This window comes from Papio anubis, chromosome X, assembly GCF_008728515.1.
Source record: "Papio anubis isolate 15944 chromosome X, Panubis1.0, whole genome shotgun sequence".
Lineage (NCBI taxonomy): Eukaryota > Metazoa > Chordata > Mammalia > Primates > Cercopithecidae > Papio > Papio anubis.
In genome coordinates, this window is record NC_044996.1 from 17,381,985 (window position 1) to 17,396,881 (window position 14,897).

Genomic DNA, 14,897 nt, shown 5'->3' on the forward strand with positions numbered 1-14,897 from the left:
TTTTGATGTGCAGACTAGAAAAATCCTAGATTTCCTGTTAGCAGAAATATAGATGTTAAAAATCTATGTGTATTACAAAAAATGAGAAAGCATGTTCTGGAGAGAAAACCAAGGGTATGGATGGACAATCACTCCATAAGGAGATTACACAAGGTTCTAGTCAGTCATTTCAGCAGAAACCAGGAATAGAGATGGAAGTATAGTAGCAGAGACACTGCCAGTTTGAACCAAAGACAATAGAGATGAGATGAAATAAATGAAGATCTTCAGACATCTGCAGTTCTACAACTGGGCAATAGAGCTATTGGGCTGAAAGCATAACTTAACCTTTGAGGAAAAAAAAAAAAAAGAATAACCTTGAAGGCAATTTGAAGATAACCATGACTGCTACTCCCACCACAGGCCCAGGGGGCAAGGCTGTTTCCTCCTCCTCGGTTTCAGAGGGGGGACCTAACTTCTGCGTTTCAGTGGGCCAGTGCCTCAGGGATAGCACCTCCACAAGGAGCTACATGAGTGGGAACACGGCAAAACACCATGTGAGTGGGGCCACCACACAGAACAAAGGGTCAGGTCTGCTGGCTAGGACCATCAGTGATGCTGCCACCCCAGCAGCATGAAAGACAGGCATCCAAAGAGGATTATTCTCAAGCCTTAAGATCTAATGGAATTTGTTTTGCTAGGTTTGGGACTTGCCTGAGACCCATCATCCCTTTCTTCCTTCTGATTTCACTCTTTTGGAATGGGAATGTCTATTCTATGCATGTCCCACAATTGTATTTTGGAAGCACATGACTTTTGTGGTTTCACAGATTCACAGCTGGAGAAGAATTTTGCCTCAGAATAAATTATACCTTGAGTCACCGGTACCTGATTTAGGCGATGTTTAGATGAGGCTTCAGACTTAGAATTGATGCTGGAATGAGTTAAAACTTCTAAGAGTTTTGAGGAATGAAGTGAGTTAATTTTTCATGCCAGAAGGAAATGAATTCTGTGAGGACAGTGGTGGAACATTATGAACCAAATCTCTGCCCCAAAAGTTCATATGTTGAAGCCCTAACTTCCAATGCAACTGTATTTGAAGATAAGGCCTTTAGGGGGTTAATTAAGGTTAAATGAAATCATCTCAGTAGAGCCATAATTCTATATGACTGGTGTCCTTATAAGAAGAGACAGCAGATCTATCTCTCTCTATCTCTCTCTCTGCCTCTCCCTCTCTCTCTCTGCACATGCATAGAGAAAAGCCCATGTGAGGACATAGGGAGAAGTTGGCCATCCACAGCCCAAGAGGAGAGCTCTTACCAGATAACCTACCCTGCTAGCATTTTGATTTTGAACTTCCAGCCTCCAGAACTGTGAGGAAATAAGTTTGTGTTGTTTAGGCCCCCCAGGCTGTGGTTTTCTTTTATGGTAGCCCAAGCTGAGTAATACAGACAAGTTGAGTTTGAGACGGCAGGACATTTATATTGTGAATATCTAGTGGACAGCTTGAAATACACCTAGAGCTCAGAAGAATGTTGTAACGATGCAAGTCACTTGATCATTGGCATTTGCAGCTAGATGAGACAAAACAATCAGGGAGAAAGAGAATATGGAGAAAAAAGCGAAGAAGGTCTTAGATGGAACTGGGTTAGAGGGAATGGCACATACAATTGGATGGTTCAATGAGGAAGATGGAGAGATGACTTTAAAGAGCTGTTAGAAAGGTAAAAGTGAACTACAGCAGAAGCAAGCGAGATTGTTAAGCTAGAATAGTTGATCAACTCACCAAAAGCTCAGAAAATTCATATAAGAGGATCAAGATGAGGCTGTTAAACTTTCTAATATGGGGTTCATTGGTAGCCTTTGCAAGAAATATATAGTTGGCTCTGAAAAGCTAACTTAGAGTGGATTGTGTGGTAACCAATGTGATAAGCCACTCAGCTCTCCTTTCAATGAAAGATTTGTTGCTCCATTGCTGAGAGTGTTATGTACATATGGTCTTCAGCAACCAGCCCCTTCAGAGATTGCCTCAACCACAGAGAGTCATCTCACCCAATGTCACTTCCCTTTTCAGGGTAGCACCCATCTATTGACTGATCCCTGTCATTAGATGGGTGCTACCCTGAAAAAGGGAGTGACCTTGGGTGAGTATAAAGGTCTAAGCATTTCGACCTAACTCGGAAGCACTGGAAGGCTGTCTCACTCTGGAGAGCCCTGTGAGGTTGGCTGAGCAATCACAGGGCCTGTGTCACAGTGCATCTTCTCCTTCTGGCCAACCCTGCTTCCATAGGCATGCATCTCCAGAGAACTCATTAATTAATATCCTGCCTTCTAACTCTGTCTCAAATTCTGCTTCCCTGAGAACCTAACCTAAGACATGGGGTGAAGGAAAAAAGTAGAGATTACAAGTATAGACTACTCTTCCAAGGACTCAAAGAATCAAAGTAAGATAGGCCAGAAACCAAGGGCAAAGATTCTGTCCTCTAAGTTTTCTCCTATATCAGACACAAAGTTGAACACACACTAGGTGTTTTTACCTTGATTGTAGAACTCCAGGAGGAAAACAAAGTTAGTAACTGGGTGATTAGTTCTTCAGATTTTCTCCCTCAAATATTTCAATAAAAGTATGAGGCCAGAAAATCTTCGATTGATTTATATTGCCTCCTCCTAGCCCCCAGCCTACCAACACACACACACACACACACATGCACATGCACACACACCGCGTCACTGCATACCCACTAGAAATGACTCATGTCCTTTTAGTTTACCCCTGGTTGAGGTCAAACAGGAAAAATGATTACACTGCCTGTGTATTTCCCCTAACCAAGAAAATTCCAGTGAAAGGAAAAGAGAGAAGGATGTAGATGAATGGCCAGAAGCACTCTCAGTTGCTGATAACAGGAGCACCCTGTCAACTGGGGCCAAGCCAACAACTAAACTTTAGACTTGAGCTCCTTTAAACTTATTCCTCAGACAACAGGAACTCAGTCAAGTGGGAACAAACCCATGGTTCGGTTGAGATGTCTAGGAGAATCATGGGGCAGGTCCAGACAGAAGCTATACCATTCTCAGCAGCTCTCCAACATGACAGAACCCAAGCCTCCTCGCTGGAGAAAATGGAGCAGAAAAGAATGCTTAATGAGGTGAGTTGTGATCACTGAAGAGGGAGCTTCACCACTAAGGCCCCAAACCTCAACTCAGAAGGCTCCCTTTTTCATGCAGTGCTCTCACTAGAAGTCAGTGGGGGCTCTATGCTGTGTGCAAGGGACATGCAGGGACGCAGGTGGGGAGCCTGGGTGTCATGATTACCCAGCACCAGAGCGGCATAATGCAGACACTGAGACATTTGGGGAGATGCTGATGCTGACTGAAATTTGTCTAAGCCCCAAATCAAGGGCTCTGGAAAAACAATTGAAAGGAAGCATACAGGACAGAAAACAGGCAGTAGTTTACAGGACACTTTGCACTGCCCAGGTGAAATCATTCACCTTTAGAAGCTTATTAAATAAATGTTAATAAGGAAAGAACCAAGATATGAAAGGCTATAGGACTAGGTACATTTTGTTTAAGATAATTCCCCAAGAAATGTTAGGGCAAACAAAGGAGATGCTTCAAACTTTTTCCAAGTGTAAGATGCTCCATAAAATGTCTCTTATGCTAAGTGTTTTGTATTTGAGGTTAGGAGAGTGCTATTTTGGAAAATATAGATGTGCAACAGGCAAAGAAAGGAATGAGAAAGAAACCACAAAAGCAGTAGAAAAATAAACAGCAGGAACTGTAGGAATCAAAACGGACTTGACATTTCATACTAGTACAACTGGAAAACTCTTGCTCAAATTCCTTAACAATTGCTTTTAAATTTAAAAGCTGCATTCTAACTTTTTTAAAATGTCAAGCCAAAAAAATGGCAAATCCAAGAAGCAAAAAGTATATGTTTTGCAGGCAATCACTCCTGTGCTCTAACCTCAGACCACTTAGTTTTCCCCACATTTTTCTTCAGGTTCAATAGCATTTTTTAAATCTAAAGAGCAAAAGAAAATTGAAGATAGAAAAATGGATAGGAATATAAATGTGAACTTAGATTCTAACTCTACATATGTAAGAGGATGAGTGAGACAAATATACTCCAATTATTTATTTATTTATTTATTTATTTTTGATGGAGTCTCGCTCTGTCACCCAGGCTGGAGTACAGTGGCACAATCTCGGCTCACTGCAACCTCGGCCTCCTGGGTTCAAGCGATTCTCCTGCCTCAGCCTCCTGAGTAGCTGGGACTATAGGCGCGTGCCATCACACTTGGCTAATTTTTTGTATTTTTAGCAGAGACGGGGTTTCACCATGTTGGCCATGATGGTCTCGATCTTCTGACCTCGAGATCCACCCGCCTTGGCCTCCCAAAGTGGTGGGATTATAAGCCTGAGCAACTGTGTCCGGCCTCTTTTTTTTGTCCTCTAGTAATCCACTGTTTTCTACCCCAAACTAATGAAACAACAAGTTATTCTGACCCCAATATCTTTGAGTCTCATTTGTCATTATCAACTTATATATAAGAATTCTCAATTCTTTGTCCTCTAATTCAGCAAACTTTTATTGTGTGTTACTTCTGTGGTGGGGGATGTGTTATGCCCTGGTTATGCAGTAATGACAAAGCGTGTCCTCGCCTATAAGCTGATCAGAGTTCAGATCGGAAGACCTCCAAATAGACAGGCAACTAAAATATGGAGTAGCAAATGTTGTGGCCAGAGGTGTACAAGCTGCACAAGAGGAGTGAGTGAGAAGGATGAGAAGCTATGGAAGGATGTCTGAGCTGCACCAAAGCTCAGGCTTTGCCATTTTTAATTGTAAGCTCTGCTTACAGCAGGACTAAATCATTTTATCAGTGTGTGCTCAGTACCTAGCTCAAAGCCTGGCATATAGTAGGTACTCAATAAACAATACCCAGGATGAAAGCCTTTCTTTGAAAAAAATTGCAAGGGAAGAATCTGCTTGAACATTTCCCACTTTCCATTTTCATGGCAGAAAACATATCTGTAATGGATGTGTGCTAGGTAAATAAATGAATGGGAAAAAATGACAACAGTCATGCGCTGCATAACATTTATTCAAGGACGGGCTACATATGTGACTATGGTCCCATAAGATTATAATGCCATATTTTTACTGTCCTTTTCTATGTTTCAATACACAAATATTTACCATTGTGTTATATTACCTACAGTATTCAAGACAGTAATATGCTATTGTTAACAAATGACCATGAGATCTATGGAGAAAGGAATAGGAGAAAACTTTATTTTCAGAGAGACAATCTGCAGACCAGGAAACGTAGCCTCCAGGGAAATCAAAAGCACACACTCTGAAGAGGGAAGAGGGAAACTGGCATTTACGTCTTTCAGGTCTGCCTCACATGTATATTTAGCAGGTTTTGGGGAAATCTATGAATATTTATGAGGGAAGCCAAGCACATGTGTAGTAGGCAAACATACATATACATATTATGTTTATTTGGGGAATGGGGATGAGGATGTCAAAATGTGAATTACAGGGCATAAAAGAGGTTTTGTGCAGTCTCTGTTTGCCGGCAAAATTGGCTTGAGGTCTGTGCTGTTTATCAGGAAAGGTTTACAAGGTCAGTCTGCTGTCCAATCGGGGTTGCTGGCAGGCCCACAAAGCAGGGTCAGGCCAGCAGGTATTGGGCAGTCCACCAAGCATCAGTTGGGAAACTCCCAGTTATAGGTGTTTTGACAGTTTTTTTAAAGGGTGAGCTTCTGCCCAATTACAGGAGAAAAGATGTTATGGCAGTCAGTAATATAGGGGTATGTGACCAACTCCTCTCTCTGCTATGGCTGCTTGATTTCATCTTGGTGTATCTCATTTTAGCCACGGGGAATCCATTTTGTCTGTCAGCCAGGAGTATATTTTAACACTGCACAGGTTAGTAGCCTAGGAGGAATAAGCTATATCACCTAGCCTAGGTGTGTAGTAGGCTATACCATCTAGGTTTGTGTATACACACCCTATGATGTTCACGCAATAAGAAAACACACCTAATGATGCACTTCTCAGAATGTATCCCCATCATTAAATGACATATGACTGTATTTAGAGAAGAAGGAGTCAGTTCAGTTCTATAACTATCCCGAAGGACAGTTCAGTTCCAAACCTTGAGTGCCAGCCATGTCCCAGACCTGGCACTGTCTGCTGGGGCTACAAAGGCAGCTTAGACACAGACTCTGTCTTCAGGGTACTCATTGTTTCCTGGGGGTGGCAATGCAGGATGACAGAGGAGTGATGATTCTTTGTATTTAGGTCATTTGGGTATAAAAGGCATCTTTCTCCTCAGCAGATGGAAGAGTGCATTAGAGAGGCAGATGTGTCATGGCAAGATGTCCTCTGAGATCTTTCCAACTTTGCAACAGTTTGAATGCATTCAGAGTAATCCTGCACATTAGAAGAAATGCCAAGTTATCGAGAGGCTCCGCTTATGTGTAAATAAGCACGGGTATTTCAATTTGGGGAGAAAATCTGCTGACAATATATAATCAGATTTCAAAGGATGCAAATATCATGAAGAATCTTTGCTTTGGTTTGAAGTTTAACATAACTAATGCTCAAGCAACCCATGAAAGGAATGGAGGCCTCCAGAGTGGGGATGATGGTGTTTCTAGAAATGGAGAGTAAGGGGAGAGAGGGAAGGTTTGCATATGTTGATAGGATTCCATTCAACATAGACCACTAGTTCTAAAGTGATTTGTCTTAGTATGGCATCAATCATCATGAAAGAAAATGTAGAATTTAGAAAGTATATAATCAGAACCGAGACAGCAGATGGGCTAGGCAGAATGGTAAACTTTGAAGCCCATGGGATATGGGCCAAACTCAGCCTAGAAATGTGTTTTGTTTGGTCAGCACTGCAAAACAACAACAACAACAACAAAAAACCTAAAACAAAAAAAAAAAAAAAAAAGGAAGAATTTGAATGCCTTAAGCTAGAACAAACACTCTCTGGTTTGCCACACCTCCCACCGTTCCTTATTTTCTTACACTCATCTACCTTGCTCATGTTCCCTATTCTGTGCCTGACCCCTGAGTGGGCATTTGGGTTTGTCACCCCTGAGCTAGTGACTTCTCATTCCCATTTAACAACTGGAAGAGCAAATGCTTCAAACTGGCATTGCAGAACCCCTAATTTCAAGGGAAATTGTAAGAGTGATGGCAGACCAGCAAATGTTAGCAAGGGAAGCTGAAATTATAATGGCTGCCATGAACTGTGTGGGCTAGAATTTTGTCCTAGCTCACCGCTACTCCAAATCTTGGGACTGCCATTTGCCATCTCTATTCCTTACCACTGCCATAGTGCCCAAAGCAAACGTGGACAAGAAATCCTATTCCACCCAAAACCTAATCTATAGTCACTTCAAAGATTGGAATGTATTTTTCCTTCTGCATTTTGTATCCCCAACAACTGGAGAAGAAAAGCAATGGAAAATCAGGAGACAGATAGTACTGGCATTGCTTGAGGGGCAGGGAGGAGAAGCATAGGCAAAAGCACAGAGTACAACAGATAAAGGTGAAGAGGAAAAGTAAATCAGGCAAAAGGGAGCCAAAAGAGAACTTGAGGCAGGCATGGTGGTGATTCTGAATAATGGAATATTAGCTCTTCTTAAAGGTTTATCTGCCCCTCTCTGGTCATTGACTCGGGGTACAAGCACTGGAAGGAGCCTAGAGTAACTCTCTGGCCCAACCTCCTTACTCCACAGAGGAAGAAAAGAAAGTCAGAAGAGCAATGACTTGCTCAAGATCACACAGCAAATGAGTTATGTGCTGAGCTGAATCTTGAAGTAAGATGTCCAAGCTCTTTTCACTCACAACCATGCAATGGCAGGGTGGACCTACTTAGGAGCAGGGAGATTTCACCCTGGCTGTCTCTTCCAAAGTCAATCTATCCTAGGGTTAGAATATTGGAGGAGACATTCATTCATTCAAGAGTAAGCAATGTTGGGGAGTGAAAAATGGCTTCCCTCCACCTTTCTAGGTTCCTTGGTTGGGCAACAAGTTAAATTGCCATAAGACGGGTTAACAGAAGAAAAACCTTATTTAATTTAATTCTGTATATATGCACAAGAGTCTCACAAAAACGTGAGACTTGAGGAAGGGTCAGATGATTGAAGGTACAGAAAGGAATAGGGGTTTCTGGCTTCTGGGGGATGGTGGCAACACAAGTTATTGGAGGGTGAGGGGAGGAAATGTATGGTAAATAAAGGTCATCTTGTTACACAGATAAAAAGTCTCTTAGGTAATAAAAGTTGTCTCGGAGCAGCCCTCTGAAGAACAGGTGATTATCTGGGTTTGGTCTCCACCTCCAGTCTCCTCTCCTGTGATCCCAGTTAATCTTCCCTGGTTAATGAGATTCCAGGGGAGGGGATTCTTGACAATTGTGTTCCTTTTGGAGAATCCATTTTTAGACAGATAAGGGGAGCTCAGACAAAGCCTCTGCTTGTCTCTGCTGTTTCCCAAGTGCCCTCAGTTCAAAGTAATGAACATACCAAAGCATCATATTTTGGAGCCACATTTCCTGAACAGAGCACCTGCTTATAGGTCAAGTACTGTGATTGACTCTGATGAGGCAAAGAGCAAGAAACCATGGTCTGTTCTAACGCTGGGCACAGAGTATGTGGTCAGAAACTCTTTCTCAACAATCTAGGGCAGTGCTGCCCAATTAAAAAAGAATTTGAGTTACAAATATGAACTACATATATAATTTTCATTTTTATAGTAGACTCATAAAAAAGGGTAAAAAGAAACAGCTGAAATTAATTTTAATGATATATTATATTTAGTCCAATATATCAAAAAAGATTATCATTTCCACATGTAATCAATATAAAAGTTATTAATGAGATACTTTGCATTCTTTTTTTTGTACCAAGTCTTGGAAATCCAGTATGTATTTCTCACTCACAGCATACCTCAGTTTGGATTAGCTACATTTCAATTGCTCAATAGCCACATGTGACTAGTGACCATGGTACTGGACCATGCAGGCTCAAGATGAATGATAGCACTTGCTCACAAATACCTAGCTTTGTGAAATGTCAGGCTAGTCTGCAGCTTCATAAGCCCACAGCTTGGCCACATAAAGTTGGTGTCTTAGTCCGTTTTGTGCTGCTATAACAGAATACCTGAGACTGGATAAGTTATAAAGAAGAGGAATTTATTCTCTCACAGACACTGTGACTGGGAAGTGCAAGATGAAGATGCTGGCAGGTTAGGGCCTGATTTCTCTCCTTCCATTCTGGGTCCCTGAATGCTGCATCATCCAGATGGGATGAATGCCATGTCTTGACATGGCAAAAGGAGAGAATCCACCTCTGCAACCCCCTTATAGTAGCATTAATCTATTTATGAGGGCAGAACCCTTATGACCTAAACACTTCTCGAAAGTCCCACCTCCCAACACTGTTGCATTAGGGGTGATTAAGTTTCCAACACATGAATGTTAAGGGACACATTCAGGTCACAGCAGCTGGGAAGTGAGGTGGAGGGAACAGAGGGAGGGAGGTTCCGAATACAGTAGACCTTAGGCCTTCCGGGATTTGATCGTCTCTTCTATTCACGACATATCCTAAGCAGTTCAGCCAGTGAGCTAGTGCAGCATACACAACTGCACATGGCTTTGTTGTTGTCAATGTTAGAAGTTTCATGCCAATTAAAGAGTGGAATAATAAAATCAGTGGTGGCTGTACTCTCCATGGTAAACAAGTCTGTTTGTTATGTACTTTAAGACAGCAACAAGAAACCCCAATTCAAGCAGTTGCCTCAGGTGTTCAAATCAGTATAAAATTACTCATCAGAGGGGTTTTCCTCAGCTTTGGGTAGTGGCAGCTGCCGGGTTTCGGCTTCCAGTGCGCGGAAGGCAAGGCAGCGTGGACAGCGGCGCCAGCACCCAGCGCCCCGCCGCCCGCAAGTCTCGCGCCAGGCCGCTGCACCCCTAGCCCGCCGCTTCCGGTCTCAGCGCCTGCTGCCGCCGCCGCGGCCCAGCGGGCGGCCCAGATGCAGGCCATCAGGGGTGTGGTGGTGGGAGACAGAGCTGTAGGTAAAACTTGCCTACTGATCAGTTACACAATCAATGCATTTCCTGGAGAATATGTCCCTACTGTCTCTGACAATTATTCTGCCAATGTTGTGGTAGATGGAAAACCGGTGAATCTGGGCTTATGGGATATAGCTGGACAAGACGATTATGACAGATTACGCCCCCATCCTATCCGCAAACAGATGTGTTCTTAATTTGCTTTTCGCTTGTGAGTCCTGCATCATTTGAAAATGTCCGTGCAAAGTGGTATCCTGAGGTGCGGCACCACTGTCCCAACACTCCCATCATCCTAGTAGGAACTAAACTTGATCTTAGCGATGATAAAGACACGGTCGAGAAACTGAAGGAGAAGAAGCTGACTCCCATCACCTATCCGCAGGGTCTAGCCATGGCTAAGGAGATTGGTGCTGCAAAATACCTGGAGTGTTTGGTGCTCACACAGCGAGGCCTCAAGACAGTGTTTGACAAAGCGATCCGAGCTGTCCTCTGCCCACATCCCGTGAAGAAGACGAGAAAATGCCTGCTGTAGTAAATGTCTGAGCTCCTCATTCTTGGTCCTGTCCCTTGGAACCTTTGTTCGCTTTGCTCAAAAAACAGTGGAGCCTTTGCCCTCAATGCCAACTTTTTGTTACAGATTAATTTTTCCATAAAACCATTTTGAATCAATCATTACCTTTTAGGTTTTGTTTGTTCTAAATGTAAGAGTTCAGACTCACATTCTATTAAAATTTAGCCCTAAAATGAAAAAAAAAATTACTCATCAGAGGAAAACCAGAACTTTAATTTAGTTCAAAAAGGCCTGAAGAGGCCGGGTAGGTGGCTCACACCTGTAATCCAGCACCTTTGGAGACCGAGGCCCGCGGATTGCCTGAGCTCAGGAGTTCAAGACAAGCCTGGGAAACAAGGCGAAACTCCGTCTCAACTGAAATACAAAAAATTAGCCAAATGTGGCGGCGTGCACCTGTACTCCCAGCTATTCAGGAGGTTGAGGCTGGAGAAGCGCTTGAACCCAGGAGGCAGAAGTTGCAGTGAACCAAGATTGTGCCACTGAACTCCAGCTTAGGCGACAGAAAAGAAATATATATATCCTGAGGAACACAAATATGACAGAAATGAAAGTAACAATCTTAAATCTGAGGGTTCCCAATGGTCTCCAGATCTAACCCAGGAGAATGTTAGGGGTCTACTAACATTAATATTCTGGCCTTATCTTAATACCTCAGCCTCCCCAGTGTGAGCAGTGCCTTGGTCTCTGGCTTTCTTCTCCTCAAGTATTTCTACTTACAATCTATTTGCTGCCAGTGTCCAGCCTGAGAGCATCTCGGCTTCTATCATTTTCACCTGCAATATCAAGTGTTATTCAAAAAAGAGCTTGTAGGCTGGATAATACAAAATGTTAGCATCACAAAGCAGTCAGAATTGCTTGCTATTTTCATAACCCTGCCTGCATATGACTCTTCTAGGAACTGTAGTTTGAGATTCTGGAATGTGAGGATAAATTCTAAGTGGGCTCAGATTTCATTTTGTTACCAGAATCACATACCGTTAGAAGAGACCTTACAGATAATCTACTTCCATTTCCACTCTTTTATATTATAAATGAAGAAACTGAAACTTAGAGAGGGGAATTGACTTGCCTGAGAACTGACAGAAAAGGTCCTAGAACCAAAGGCTTTCGGTGTCATGTTCAGTGAATTTTATGGCATTCCTCTTGGTTCTAAGAAGGCCTATGTGTTTCAAGATATCATGGACAAACAGCAAACATCATATCTCCATTCAGTGAATACTTTGACTTCAAACCAGTCAAATCAAGATTTTTTTTTAAAATTATACTTTAAGTTCTGCATATATGTGCAGAACGTGCAGGTTTGTTACATAGGTATACACGTGCCGTGGTGGTTTGCTGCACCCATCAACTCGTTATCTATATTAGGTATTTCTTCTAATGCTATCCCTCCCCTAACCCTCCACCCCCGAAAAGGCCCCAGTGTGTGATGTTCTCCTCCTTGTGTCCATGTGTTCTCATTGTTCAACTCCCACTTATTAGTGAGAACATGCGGTGTTTGGTTTTCTGTTCCTGTGTTAGCTTGCTGAGAATGATGTTTTCCAGCTTCATCCATGTCCCTGCAAAGGACATGAACTCATCCTTTTTAAAGGCTGCATAGTATTCCAAGGCATATATGTGCCACATTTTCTTTATCCAGTTGATGGGCATTTAGGTTGGCTCAAACTCTTTGCTATTGTGAATACTGCTGCAATAAACATACATGTGCATGTGTCTTTATAGCAGAAAGATTTATAAACCTTTGGGTATATACACAGTAATGGGATTGCTGGGTCAAATGGTATTTCCAGCTCTAGATCCTGGAGGAATTGCTACACTGTCTTCCACAATGGTTGAACTAATTTACACTCCCATTAACAGTGTAAAAGCATTCCTATTTCTCCACATCCCCTCCAGCATCTGTTGTTTCCTGACTTTTTAATAATTGACATTCTAACTGGTGTAAGATGGTATCTTATTGTGGTTTTGATTTGCATTTCTCTAATGACCAGTAATGATGAGCTTTGTTGCATATGTTTGTTGGCTGCATAAATGTCTTCTTTTGAGAAGTATCTGTTTGTGTCATTCACCCACTTTTTTATGGGGTTGTTGGTTTTTTTCTTGTAAATTTGTTTAAGTTCCTTGTAAATTCTGGATATTAGCCCTTTGTCAGATGGATACATTGCAAAAATTTTCTCCCATTCTGTAGGTTGCCTGTTCACTCTGATGATAGCATCTTTTGCTGTGCAGAAGCTCTTTAGTTGAATTAGATCCCATTTGTCAATTTTGGCTTTTGTTGCCATTGCTTTAGGTTTTAGTCATGAAGTCTTTGCCCATGCCTATGTACTGAATGGTATTACCTAGGTTTTCTTCTAGGGGTTTTTAATGCATGTAGGTCTGACATTTAAGTCTTTAATCCATCTTGAGTTAATTTTTGTGTAAGGTATAAGGAAGGGGTCCAGTTTCAGTTTTCTGCACATGGCCAGCCAGCTTTCCCAACACCACTTATGAAATAGGGAATCCTTTCCCCATTGCTTGTTTGTGTCAGGTTTGTCAAAGATCGGATGGTTGTAGATGTGTGGTATTATTTCTGAGGCCTCTGTTCTGCTCCATTGGTCTATATATCTGTTTTGGTACCAGTACCATGCTGTTTTGGTTACTGTAGCCTTGTAGTATAGTTTGAAATCAGGTAGCCTCCAGCTTTGTTCTTTTTGCTTAGGATTGTCTTGGCTATATGGGCTCTTTTTTGGTTCCATATGAAATTAAAAGTAGTTTTTTATGATTCTGTGAAGAAAGTCAATGGTAGCTTGATGAGAATAGCATTGACTCTATAAATTACTTTGGGCAGTATGGCCATTTTCATGATATTGATTCTTCCTATTCACAAGCATGGAATGTTTTTCCATTTGTCTGTGTCCTCTCTTATTTCCTTGAGCAGTGGTTTGTAGTTCTCCTTGAAGAGGTCCTTCATATCCCTTGTAAGTTGTGTTTCTAGGTGTTTTGTTCTCTTTGTAGCAATTGTGAATGGGAGTTCACTCATGATTTGGCTCTCTGTTTCTCTGTTATTGGTGTATAGGAATGCTTGTGATTTTTGCACATTGATTTTGTATCCTGAGGCTTTGCTGAAGTTGCTTATCAGCTTAACGAGATTTTGGGCTGAGACCATTGGGTTTTCTTTTTTGTTTTCTTTTTTGAGACAGAGTTTCTCTCTGTCACCCAGACTGGAGTGCAATGGCATGATCTCAGCTCACTGCAGCCTCTGCCTCCCGGGTTCAAGTGATTCTCCTGCCTCAGCCTCCCGAGTAGCTGGGATTACAGGCATCCGCCATCACGCCCAGTTAATTTTCATATTTTTAGTAGAGATGGGGTTTCACCAGGTTGGCCAGGCTGGTCTGAAACTCCTGACCTCAGATGATCCACCTTCCTCGGCCTCCTAAAGTGCTGGGATTACAGGCATGAGCCACTATGCCCAGCCAACGATTGGGTTTTCTAAATATACAATCATGTCATCTGCAAACAGAGACAATTTGACTTCCTCTCTTCCTATTTGAATACCCTTTATTTCTTTCTCTTGCCTGATTGCCCTGGCCAGAACTTCCAGTACTATGTTGAATAGGAGTGGTGAGAGAGAGCATCCTTGTCTTATGCCAGTTTTCAAAGGGAATGCTTCCAGCTTTTGCTCATTCAGTATATTGGCTATGGGTTTGTCATAAATAGCTCTTATTATTTTGAGATACGTTTCATCAATACCTAGCTTATTGGGAGTTTTTAGCATGAAGGGGTGTTGAATTTTATCAAAGGCCTTTTCTGCATCTATTGAGATAATCATGTGGTTTTTGTCATTGGTTCTGTTTATGTAATGGATTACATTTATTGATTTGTGTATGTTGAACCAACCTTGCATCCCAGGGATGAAGCTGACTTGATCATGGTGGATAAGCTTTTTGATGTGCTGCTGGATTTGGTTTGCCAGTATTTTATTGAGGATCTTTACATGGGTGTTCATCAGCGATATTGGCCTGAAATTTTCTTTTTTTGTTGTGTCTCTGCCAGGTTTTGGTATCGGGATGATGCTGGCCTCATAAAATGAGTTACAGAGGAGTCCCTCTTTTTCTATTGTTTGGAATAGTTTCAGTAGGAATGGTATCTGGTAGAAGTCAACTGTAAATCCGTCTGGTCCTGGGCATTTTTTTGTTGGTAGGCTATTAATTACTGCCCCAATTTCAGAACTAGTTATTGGTCTATTCAGGGATTTGACTTCTTCCTGGTTTAGT

General features: G+C 42.0%; 1 pseudogene across 1 annotated transcript; it reads left to right on the forward strand.

The window, feature by feature from the left end:
- Nucleotides 1-9,865: 9,865 nt before the first annotated feature.
- On the forward strand, nucleotides 9,866-10,832 carry LOC101015011 (annotated as a pseudogene). Its single transcript, XR_002519522.1, has one exon. The product of XR_002519522.1 is annotated as a ras-related C3 botulinum toxin substrate 1 pseudogene (transcript).
- Nucleotides 10,833-14,897: the final 4,065 nt, after the last annotated feature.